The sequence below is a fragment of the Grus americana genome, unplaced genomic scaffold (assembly GCF_028858705.1).
Source record: "Grus americana isolate bGruAme1 unplaced genomic scaffold, bGruAme1.mat H_9, whole genome shotgun sequence".
In the NCBI taxonomy this organism is placed as follows: domain Eukaryota; kingdom Metazoa; phylum Chordata; class Aves; order Gruiformes; family Gruidae; genus Grus; species Grus americana.
In genome coordinates, this window is record NW_026561415.1 from 81,464 (window position 1) to 94,326 (window position 12,863).

At 40.2% G+C, this 12,863-nt stretch overlaps 1 pseudogene; it reads left to right on the forward strand.

Moving 5' to 3' along the window:
- Nucleotides 1–11,666, forward strand: part of LOC129200402 (NEDD8-conjugating enzyme UBE2F-like) — a 47,845-nt pseudogene extending 36,179 nt beyond the window's left edge.
- Nucleotides 11,667–12,863: the final 1,197 nt, after the last annotated feature.

Here is a 12,863-nt window from a genome sequence, read left to right on the forward strand (position 1 = left end):
TGTGCTGGAAATTGATTAGGGGCCTAATGATCATTCCCAATCTGTAGGAAGAAAGAGGATGCTGCTCTAAAAATGAATTATATCAGCAAATGAGAAATACGAGGCAAAGTTACATTTATCTATCTTCATTGCTTTTCTGCCAGAGCTCTGAGAGGTATGAGTGTCTCCTCTCAAGTCCTGGCTGCTCATGTCCCCAGCTGGAGATGTGCCGAGAGAGCTCTGAGGCTTTGGGAAGCTGGAAGGATGTTAATGAGGCTTAGCTGATAGAGCTCAAAGTGCCTGAGCATATCAGTGGATGCTTTTATGCTTTTTTTGTGTGCGTTAACTTATTCCTCACTCTTAAGTTCACAGTGGGGTATATGAAGAGGCAAAGGGGAGTACTGTAGCATGATTTCATAAGGAGCAGACAGAAAGCAAGCTAAAAAGTCTGTTAATTGCTCAAAACCTGAAAATCCTGGCTCTTTCCTGTTCAGCAGCATTTTTGCTTTTACTTTTGTAATATGAACAAAAATCGCAGCCGCAAGATGCTATTTTTAATGTTCTTGAAATTAGGTTTGAGCTGCACTAGTGGTAATGGCATATTTTATCTTTTTAAAGGCACAGAAATGAGATTAGCAGCACCATTAAGATTGAATAGTCTTGTCCATTATGATCATTCTATTCCTAACCTCTCTGTTGAACAGGGAGTAACGCTAGTCATAGTATATTTCCTTGGATTAAAAACTTGGCACATTCAATAAATAACTATATGGATAGCCTATGTAGTCCAGTCACTTACTGTAACTTAAAATTTACTTAATACATGTCATCCTGAAAGTTGGTAAAACCTAACAGTTCAAGACTATTTCACTTTAACCCTATCATTTCACTCGTAGCAGCTGCTGGCGGTGATGAATTTTTGTGCTTTGCTACTTCGCTCTGAGTTTTCAGTTTTAGATTGCTTCTTAAGAGGAAGATGTGGTTGTGAAATGATGCTTCAAGGAGTTTTCCAGACTCTTTCTTTCTCATTCAGATTATTACTTTTGCTTTCATGAATCTGAGCAAGACTTCAGCTCATCTCAGTTATGCTCTGGTCCCCTATATTTTTACTTCTTGTAACAGCTGATGTTTTGACCTGAAAGGTCTAGGACTGCCTAACCAACTGAATACACCTTAATGTTTTCAGCTTGTTAATAAGTCAGCAGTTTCACTGGACTTAATATGTAGCATAATATGCAGGTCACATAAAATTCCTATACAGTATGTGTTTATGTAGGAAAGTCTGTATCTTAATTATTTATATTAATATTCACATATGTTAATATTAAAATTCAGGAGTGTGTATTATAGTTTATAAGGAACTTTTTCCTCCTATAAGCAGTCTCTCTTGCCCAGAGTAGTGTTCATAGTGATTTCCAGTTGGGTTTGTATAGTTCTTGAGCTTGTCTGTAAAGCCTTAAAATACTCTGTGTGCAATATAGCTCACCTGCTGGAAGAGGACTGTAAGATCCTGCTGCTAGGCTTTCCTGTGCTGCGTCCCTGGAGGTGAACCTTCCTGAGCAGACAGACCAAACCTATTTCACTTCCCTATCCCTGCCTCTAAGAAGCTGAAGTCCTTTCACAGAAGAGAGGATGATAATCCTTTCTTCCTAATTAGATATCCCACCAAAAATACCTTTTTTTTGGATTGAATTGTGCCGATTTGGTGAGAGATGGGTCATTCTGCAAGCCTGCCTCTTTAGCAAAGATGAACGTGTTCTAAAGTGGAGCGCATGTGTCTGTGTGCTCAGGGGGAAATAAAGGTTCAATGTTGAGACTGTCATGAGGATTTCTGTCACACTTATTTTGCTTGATGAAAATAATTCCATTTTTTTGACAAAGGTTGAGCTCAGTTTGGGAGATCAGTAATGACACTAGAATGTGATTCTAGGAAGACATACCAATTCTTGTGCTTTAAAATCCCTTGCACTAGATATAGTGCAAGAGGTAATTCTTACGTTGCAATTACTTCCTGAGCTCTTAATATTTTCTGAGAAGATTTCTGTCAAAGGTGGTTTAACCAGAAGTTGCACTGTGTAATATGTGTGTCTTTTTTCCAGTTTATTGAGAGAACATTCAATTGATGGCACTGGCTGGGCTCCAACTAGAACATTAAAGGTACTATTTCCTTTTAGATACATACATTGAACTAGATATATCTTTTAAAATACTTTCATGGACTTGGAAACAGAGACAGATAATGTGGTTTGCTCTAGAAACAACTGAGGCTTTTTCTTCAGTTAGTGGTGGCAATACTGAAACAAGTACAGTGCTAACTGATTACAGAAATGTTTGCTAGTTTTAGCATAGCTGCACAAATACTGCTTTGATAAAAGGCTTTTTAGAATGGTGTGACTACAGGTGACCCTGAGAAACCATGCTCAGTAAGATTGGTCTGCTTTTTTTTACCCAGGCAACAAATACAAGAGCAGGACTAACAGTAATCCATAGCCCTTGTAATTTCCATTGTATTGACGTTCCTGATAAATCAATAGTCAGTTCCCTGTTGTCTCCCTCCAAGTTCCTCTGAGTAGAGGAACTTAGAAAAGTGAAAGGCAAGATGCACTTGGGACAGACACTATGTGGAATAGAATCGGGGTGTAGATACTGCACTGTCTTGAATTCTGTTTCATCCCCAGTGTTCCAAGGGTGGAGCAGCACATCTTCATGTAGGTATTGCATGAAGCAGGGCACTCTTGGCTGTTGCAGTCACTCCAGTAGGGAACTAACTGCCTCCTCCCTTTAAGCTTGCCTCAAATGTCATTTTATCTGAGTCACTAAACTGTAAGTGAATGTAAGTGAAATCTGCCCCCTGTAAAACTTCTGGTGGTTGTGCCACTGCGATAGCAGAATGACTTCAGAGGTTGGTTCTGCCACAGCTGGGCAGTGTTAACGAATTCGGAGTCATGGTTCTTACATGAAATAGTCTTAGGGAGATTGTCACAAAGGACATGCACTTCAGCGCAGTGACTGTTCTTGTCTTGTTACGGGAAGTGGTTGGATGTCTATTTACTGTTATGTGAACTTGCTGCCAGAAGTCTTGCAGAGCACTGTGCAATAATCTCCTTTTTGCTTTTACCAGGAACCCTGCCAGAAGTGATCCTCAAAGAACATTAGCTACATTAGGTAGATAAAGGGTACACATGTCAGGTGTTTGTTTCTTTTCAAAAGGCAAATTGAAAATGAGTTTCATCTAATACTTGATTTCCTTTTTGGTACTATGAGATCTGTAACTTCATCTGTAAAATCTCTGCATGAGCACCTGACTTGCTGGAAAGTGAAGTGGAATCATTGTGTGTGGTGTTTTGTGGGTTTTCTTAAAAACCCTTTCCCTATTTTTTTTTCATCAGCTAGTATGATTTTGTTTTGCCCTTGTGTTTCTGTTTTCATATTAAGTTAAATCAAGACACTGACTGGGTAATTAAGTTAACTGCTGCTGTTCCTGTCCCTGTATTTGATTCCCAGAGAAAGCTTTTGGACTACAAGTTTTAAGTTTCAGCCATTAGAAAATTAGTGCACCAGTATTGCAACTGGAGAAGAATGTAGATATATTTTTATCTGCTCCCCTAGCTTTGCTCATGGTATTTTTCTTAGAGATTAAAATACTGCTGCATGTTAAGACTGTGGGAATAACCGTTGACATCTTGTACTTAATTTCCTATCCTCAGTGATGATGGCAGATGTGTATTAATCTTTTTTCCATTTCATTCTTGTATCAGTTTGCTAATTGCATGCAATTAGTTTCATAGATTAAACATCCTGGAATCTCAACTACTCAGAGACTCAAATTATTGAATATTATGAAGCATTTTGGGGTGGTTTTACCTTCAGTAAGTTAAAGAGAAAATAAACCTCCACAACCCCAAACAAAAAAAACTAGAAACTTTGTCTACGGGTGTTGAAACAAAAATTCAGCAAGAGCAAAGGAGATAGTAAGTAGTTTAACTTCAAAAAGAAAAAAATAAAATAGAATCCAGCATCCCTCTTTGATTTTGTTCTTTTCTCCCATGGACATTGAAGCACTGCTATTGCAAGCTCACATTTTATAGCTTGAAAAAACCCCCACCCCAAATTGTGAAGTTTTCATTCCTTTTTGTCTTTAGTCTCCATTTTAAATAAATGTGCAGATTCAGTAAGTGTTCTCTTGCTTGTCATGTTGTCACTTCATGTGATTTGAAGTGTCATCACAAAAAATAAATACCACATGTTGGCCCTAACTTTCCAAGTTGTGCCTCTCTAAAAATATGGTGTTACACTGTGCCTCGAGTACAAAAGGAGCTTAAAAAAACCTGAGCAGAAATAGCCATTGGGGATGTTGGTAAGCTGCATGCACTGTTCCCGGACAGTGTTTTTGCTTGGGATACAGATTGTAATTAGATGGTAACTAGCATCTGGAATGAGTCTCTTTGTCGAAGATATTCTTCATCCATTCCAAGTGCATTCTTTGAAAGGACTAATAAACATGGGAAAGGTGGGTCTTGGTCACAGCTGGGGTTCCTGATGGCTGCTCCATCAGGTGTTCTTTCAGATTTTTGGCTGTCACCTGTGAAACTTCATGCATGCCTTCCTGTGTGTTTGGAAGCCTGATTAGTGTCCAAGTGCTTAGATTGCAGGCTGCACATGCTTCTGAGATGGAGGATACAGAATTGTGCTGGCTTATCAACAGTATGGCCACACAGGCAAATATTAATGCACACAGACAAATAACTTGTGGTTGGTATGTGTTAGCTGTAGACCACAGAATTATGTGAAACTGAGTGGTAGCAAGCCAGAGCCATGAGATGTGACCTAGGTTACTTTTATGTCTTAACATGCCACTTGCACCCACTAATCCAGCCTTCCTGAATCCTTTGTTTCCAACACTTGGACACCATGATTTAGAGAACCTGCTCATCTCCACAAGCGGAATATTGTGTGAATTTGCACATTAGTGCTACAGATAGTGTCTTGTCTTGGCCAATGATGGACTCAAAAGTCAGTATTTCATATTCAGCTCATCAATAATATGAAGGCAGCCTGGTCTTCTGGAGGAGTAGTACCGAAATTTCTCCAATAAAGCACTCTAAACCACACTGCTAAAATATTTAATTTGGGAATGGGGATGTACTGTTTTTCTGTGACAAAAATTGGCAGCCATTCTGAGTGCATTAGTAAAACCACTCAAAGAGATAACACAAAACCTTGAAAGCCACATGCACAAACGAGTTCTGTATGCTACTGCATGCATTCATGTTATGTGCTTAACCTTTTAGAAGGCTTAAGTTTTAGGAGTTTGTCTCATCTTCTGTATCCTTGTGGTGGCAGCAGAGCTCTTACGTGAAAAATCCTTCAAAACAAACTGCTGTGACCTTTTTAACACTTTCTGTAGTATCAAATGGGTAGAAACTTGAAGAGACATTTAAACTATGCCTTTTAACTTTCTGAAATAAAAAATAAAATATCCTAAATACTCTTTAAAAGTTACCTGATAAAATGTGTTTTAACAGTGTAGAGAATTCTTAAGGGGAAAAAAGCTGGCTCAATTGTATTTTCTAGCATTTTCTTGCACTCAGTGTCATCTCATCCATGATTGAATTCTCTGCATTATCTTTTTTCTACTTTTAAAACTATATATCTATTTTTAATCACTGTTGTTGCAATTGTAAATGTTTTCTTTATCCATAGAAACATTCCTGATTCCTAAATTCTTAATTAAATTTCTGGTAACGGTTTGCTTATGAATTGTGTAAAACCTGATGCAATGCTTTCTAACTGATTTTTGTGTAGTCTTTCACTTCTTTATAGCTACCTATGAGTTATCAACAGGAGCTTATTTACCTTTCTGTCTCCATTCTATTATGTTTTGCACATTTTATTGCATACTTTCCTCTCTAAAACAGAGTATTCGTAAAGTGAAGGACGACTGAAGTTATTTCGAGCCTCTGTTTTTCTCCTGCTTTTAGGTCTGATGATCAAAATTGAAGTTTTCCAGGCTGATAGCAAATATCTGGTTTTAATTCCACTCTGTTCTCAGATTTTTATGTCACTGAAGATAGCAACTTTTAAATACGTAGTGTGAACTTTTGCTATTGCTGTTGCTCTGATACCCTGCTTCTCCCTCCATAATTCCAATTTAGAACTCAAAAGTACTTCAGTAGCTCCTGTTAGTCCTCAACATGCACTTCCTTGTACTTTATTCACCATGAGTATCATCTGCCTAGTTAAGATAGGCCTCCCTAGCATTCATCAGTGTTTTCCGAAATGCTTGTTTTCACTTTGCTATGAAATTATCTCGGGTGATTGATTTTAAAAAATAAAGGAAGAAGTGGATCTGTGTATTGTGATTGCCTAATTGGTTCTAAAAGTCAAGCTGTTCCTTCTGCAATTATCTCTAACAAACTACAACTGGAAATTTGTGACTGATTTATGGACCATAAAAATAATCAAAACACACTTGTGCAACTTTGGAAGGCTGAGCGTGGTAATGTTAAAAACAGTATTTTAAAAGGTATGATGAATGTTCACAAGGAGTATTTTGTCCTTTTTTTGTAACCCTGCTCTGATGGACCTACAGTGGGTTTCAGATGATTACAGAACTATTTTCTGTAGGATCTTCATGTTTACTGGTAAGGTGTATATGCATTTCAGTTCTTCATTGAGATATTTTGAAGAGCTGCTTTTTGTCATTTTTGTGTTACTGCAGTTGCGAGAGGCAGGAATAGGAATAGAAAATGTCAAGATAGTCTTAAACTGTAGATATGCAGATAGCTTTTTATACCCACCTATAGAAAAAACAATATTTTTTCAGGAATTACTTTCTGTAACTTCAGATACAAGGTTAAGAAATATCTCTGTTATTAGATAATTTAATCTAAAAGGAATTAAGAATCATTTACAATAAAACTATTGCTATTTGGAGTTTATCCTTAAGAGGCTTGCTTATTTAATTAGTGTTTAATACTGAATGGGAAAACATGCCCTATTTGTTGTGTTGGTTCTGCTGTTGTCTTCAGGCAGTAAAATTACTTTACAGTTTGACATTTGCATGATTCCAGATAATCTCTTAGAGAAATAAATCGGAGGGTCTTGACATAATTTTTCTAGTTACCTTTGCCTCAACATTTAAGCATAAAACTGAGTAGTTTTAAAAGCTTCAGTATAAGCACAAAACTTTCATTCATCATCTTAATGAAAATAGGTGGTCTGCTGTCAAAATTACATATAATTAGTGTAGAGGAGTGTTTTAAACAGACAATGACTGTCACTGTCCTCAGGATGAACGGGGGAGAAAAGTAAACCTATGTGTTCTGTCTCATTCTCATTAATTCTTGCTGCTAATACTATTTTTTTCTCAGCCAGCATTATAGTAACATTGTTCTGCTATTGATTTATCCAAATCTCATTTTGGAATGGGTCTTTTTACTGTATGTAGAAGTGTCAAAGCATATGCTTGTAAAAGCTGCCTTCCTTGGATGGCATATGTTGATTGTCCATATTGGTAAAATAAGGAGGAAAAAGTCATCAAAAGAAACTGGAATGCTTCATAGCAGTGGCAAAGAGCACAAATGCTGTCTCTTACTGTGCAGGAGGAGAAGTTACTGGGAAATCAAGCATAGCTTAGCAAGAAGACTTTTGATCTACTATGAATTTTACATCCATCTCCTGGGATCTTCTTGGTGACTATCACCGAGGTTACAAAACTGAGCACCTGAAAAGGTGGACACATGTCTTCTCTGGTCTCCTACAGGAACTGGATGTTGTTCCAGGCAACGTGTCTCTGCCTCCTGCATTGTTGCCCACTTCAGACTTTTTATGTGACCTTATTTCTCCTTATGTGGTTTCCAAGTGATGACATGGAGGTGCCTGTCACCCAAGTCTGCTCCCTACCCAGAGCAGTGTTTGGCACATTGGGAGGGAAGGAGAGGAGAGGTGGACTTAATTTTGTACCTGCAGCAGCTGTTCCAGAAGGACACCCTGAAGGAGCTGACACCCAGGCACATGGGCTTTCTTTTCTCTGAGGAGCAAGACATGTGGAATAACTTTCTGGGAGTCCTTACCTCCTCAGCTGTGCTGTGCTTGGCTGGCTGTAGGTTTTATGGGTAACCTTCTGCCTGAAAAGCTGTTCAGAGAAGGACTGTGCCTGCTCACCTCAGTATTTCCTCTGGTTTCACACCCAGCTCACCCTCTTTGCAGAGCTGCCTTCCCCCCCTTGCATGCAGAGGGCACTTGGAGGTCCAGCTCTGTGTCTTGGTCTCAGGGAGGCTCCTAGGACCACATAGCGTGATGGCTCTTGCTGCCACTACCTTTACTCTTTCCCCTGTATAACAAAGTGAGTAATAAAATAAAATGCATACTTGCAAGCAAATAGGTTTAGGGAAAGGCCACTGCAGCAGCAGGGAGCTATACCTGTAGCTTAACAGAAACAGTGTTTTGTCTTATCCTTTACTCCCTGTAGACTTATTCTTTATTTGCTGAAAGGATGTGAGGTGAGCACTGTGTGTCTTGATCAGAGAAATCTGTGAAGGAAAGAAAAGTAAGCATGTTGGCCATTGCACGTCCCTGAAGGTACGGGCACTGATCTGCTGCAAACTGCTCTGTTGCAGATAATGTGGACCCCTTCAAAGCTATGTTCTGTTCTTGTCAGCACAGCAGGAGCAGAACCCACAGTGCTGCTGAAGAGAGCAAGGCTGTTCACTCTCATATATATATACACACACACACATGTATATACAATCTTTCTAACAATTCTACTGCAAGCCTTACTCCCTGGCACTTACAAAGTGCAAGGGGGCTGCTGATGCTAGCTGGGATGAGGAGCAGGCTGACAAGGTGTCCCTGGATGTGGCCTTGAAGTGATTTTGTGCAGGATAGGAGTATGCTTAAAGTATCCTCTTCAAATTCTCCTGTGTAATGATCCTAGGGTGTGGATAACTAATGAGCTAAGAGCTTTATCGTGTGCTCCCACCTAAACATCTGTTTCAGATCCTCTGTAATGAGGTGGGTTCGTGTCTAAACCCTCTCCAACCTGCAGGTGTCCTGAGGTGTGAGAGCAGAGGCTTCCTCTTTCATCTACTGTGGTGATGTCCTGTGGTTCTCCTGATTCTTCTTGGCAATTAGCTGATCAGTCACTGCCTGATTCTGCCACTGGATCCTGGTGCCTGAGAAGCTTTGGACATTCTTGCAATGTGTGTTTACAGTGTCCCTTCCTCGGGGCCTAAACTGTGCACCTCCTTGTATTTCCTGGGATACCGAAGGGGATATCAGCATTGCAGAAGACAGCTCTAGGGAAGCAGTGAAATACAAGGGGAGAAATACAGAAGAAACATCAATTTAGGGATTGGCAGCAGAAGGTAGAGGCAGGTACAGAAAAGAGAGGTTTTGAAGTAGTAAAGGGGTAGATGAGGAAGGACAAAAGGGATGCAACCATTTGAGGGCTGTTGGTTGTCAGCAAATCTGAAAGGACGTGCACCGCTTGTCTCTTTCCATAATGTAAGAAGTACTTCAGGGTGTTGTAGGAGCTCCCAGTAGTTCAGAGCCACCCTTTTGGTGTGGTTTAGAGGGTGGTGTCCACTTTGATCTTGATCTTTAAGTCCCTGCCTGGCGCTGGAGCCCACAAGGTGTGCATCTGCAGCAGGATGTCTGGCTGGACTTTATCCAGAAGGTTATTTTGCACACACCAGAACTGCTCTGACCCCACAGATGGTGGGGACAGATGGAGGTTCCGCTTTGAGGTGGCACTGCTGCTCTGACCCGACAACCAACCTGCTCGTTGGCATTCTGGTCGCTGAGCTGGGGAGGCTCTCGTGAGGGCTGGGCCATCCTTTGCGGCTCCCATGGGGACTGGCGGGAGCCTTTGGGTGTTCCGCAAAAACCAAGTGAGGGAGGTTTAGTTGTTGCAGTCAAAGGGGGTTTGGATTGTCCTCGTTGATGACAATTTAGATAGATGTTTAGTGCTGTTGCAAAAGGCACGGCTTTAACACAAGGTACCTTTCAATGGTTCAAGTCTCCCTCTGTGAAGGAAGTCATCTAAAGAAAAGTGCAGTGCAAAAGATGTGTGTTTCTTCAATACTTTGCTCTCCAAAGTTCTTAAAATGTCCATTGTTACTGCTTTCATTTCTTTCTTCTCCACCTCTAAAAATTGAATAAGCAGCAGACAAAAAAGCTTCATCCCAGTATTTGGTAAAGAGAAGTTACAAGCCGCTGAATACAGTCTTCTGGGTAGATCTGACGTTATTCTATTTTTCTTAAAATGAGCTTCAGGAACTTTTTCTGCAGTGCTACATTGTGTTGTATTTTGATTTTATAAATCGGCTTTACCAATCTTCTAAGGAGGGATTTTTATTCCCCCCACATACGTGCCTAGACTGGTGAAAATGCTTTCACAAGTCAATGTCTTGTACAAACCTTTGCTTCATGAGATTTGCAAAAATTTTCTTTTTCTTTCTTTAATGGCTTCTGGCAAAGCTACATCTTAGTTTTAAATACAGTAGCTGTTATTACTAGCATGCTTTTAAAGAGTGATTCAGTAAAACAGTGCAATGCATTAGTAAGTCTAATTAAACCATGCTTGTTTTCCCCAAATTGTTGATTTCTGAATATGCAATTTGTGTCAACTTTAATCAGTTGAGTAAGACTGGTCTCCGGAGGGCGATTGCTTTAGTGTTCGTAATCACTGTAGTGTAGTTCATTAAGAAGCTATGATGGAATTCCCCTGGGAACAATTTATAAAAGATTATCTGTTTGCTCTGAAGTAACCTTGGGGACAAACGTCAAGGAGTCAGTAACAAAAGTAAGGGATTTTAGATGAGTGCTCCTGCTTGCTTGGCATTCACAACTGTCTTGGTCTGGGAGAGGAACAGACTATAATTATTCCTGTTTTCTTCCTTCTAGTATGTTTGAGCACAGAAGAAATCGTTTTCCAGCCTTCCTCCTTTTTTTTGTGTTTGCTAACTGGAGCAGTTCATGCCATTTAAATTACCCAAAGCCCTCTAAGTAAGCCACTGTTGTTGTGTTTGGGTGGGAAGCATGAGCTGGGATTGCAGGCATATGAGAATTGAGATGGCCTTTGTGGTTGATTAAAGAAAGCTGATGTTCTCTTCATTGCCTTATTCCAGGTGGAAACTGTGTTTTACCTGCTAGAGGAATTTTGCGTGAACTTGCAGCAGTGTTATATGCAAGATGAGAGGGGTGCAGGACAGGGAGAGGAAATGTAAAAAGAACATTTTATTTGGGAGAAGACTGTTTAGGAGGGAAGTGGGTTTTTTTTAGTAAGCTAAGAAATGTCTCCCATCTCTGGCATGAAAACATACTTTTTTTTTTTTTTAATCCCTTGGACCAGCGATAAGTTTTGTGCAGTCAGTTCCATTGTAGCGACTGCAAATAAGTTGTTAGTCCATAGGGAGAAATCAGAGGTGTTTGAGGAGGCAGAAACAGAAGTCCAGCAGGGCCTGGGGAAGATGGGGCTGGTCGGGATGAAGGACCCTTCGTTTTCCAGGCTGCAGTGAAGAGAGAAAGAAGCCGGGCTTCTTTGTAAGAGGCGATGGAGGAAGGTGGATGGAAGTGGAAACCCACCCTGAGCTGGCGCGCAGGCAGACAGGACAGCAGAGAGCTGCCTCAGGACACAGCCCTGCAGAGGCCTGATGTGCAGCATGCTGAGGTTTTGGGTGTAATTTCAAGCCTTTTTCCAAACGGTAATGTACAAAGCTTGGCACTCGTTTCTGGAGTTAGTGCTTCTGTTTAAAAAAAAAAAAAAAATTAAAAAAAAAAGGAAAAATCTCTTCAGACATCTGCTTGTATGAATGACTGCTGTTCCTTTCACTGATCTGAATGGGTTAAATTGTTTGTATATAAAAAATGGTTTAGCAACGAGCTTTAATTTAATCAGTCTATTAGATCAGAAAGGCTCCTTGGATCTCTAAAGAAATTTCTTTGATTGGAAGTTCATTAGTTGCTTTTGTCTGGCTTGTTCTCTGCTTAAATTAATGTATTAGATATACTTTGCCTGTTAAAGGAAAATCTTAATTTACAATTTATGTGTTTACTCTCTATTCAAAAGAAGTGCTGTGTGGTTGTATTTCCAAACATCGGCGGGCATAGCTAAACACTTGTCTGCTACATGGTTTCAATGGCATTGCTTTTGTGAAGTGGTTGTGAGAACTGCCACTTGGGAAGGTTTGGTGACTAACTGAATTTGGACCTCCTACAAATGCAATGCTTTGAGACTCTCTGGCCTCAGGAGAGGCTATTTCAAAAGCTGTATTTAATATTTTGATTCATTGCTGTTGAACTTTAAACATTGGTGTAGTGGCAGATTTTTTTTTTCCCCTCATTGGCATGCCGTAAATAAATCTGTGGGCAGGGGTTTAATGTTACTTTTCACTCAAATGCAACACAAAAATACTCAAGAATGAGAAGGGGTGATGATAAAGGGTTATTTATAACAGTCTGTTGATCTTCTGACTTGCTTGTCTTGACTTCCCTGTGCTTGAGCTCAAAATAGTGACAGTGCCAAGGAGCAGAGAGTGTTTCCTTCATTATCCCTGCTTCCACTATGGATTTAACCAGGTACTGCTCCTTAGTTCAAGTATGATACTTGAATCTTCTGAACTAACATAGTAGAGGGGAACTAAATCCACTTGCTTACCTGAGACACCTGCGGTTGGCTCACAAAGGCGTCTAACCTTGTGGGTGATGTCTCTGCTGATGCAAAGCCTCTGGGAGACCAGGAGGATGGGGAGAGGGCCTGTGTGGGCACAGCTGGGGCAGAAATCAGATAAAGCGGTTTGGGGAATTCTGCAGCCTGTTCTGCAGGGCCCATCCTGAGCAGACTGTACCGCTTCGGTACAAAAAGCACAAAAGGTGTTGGG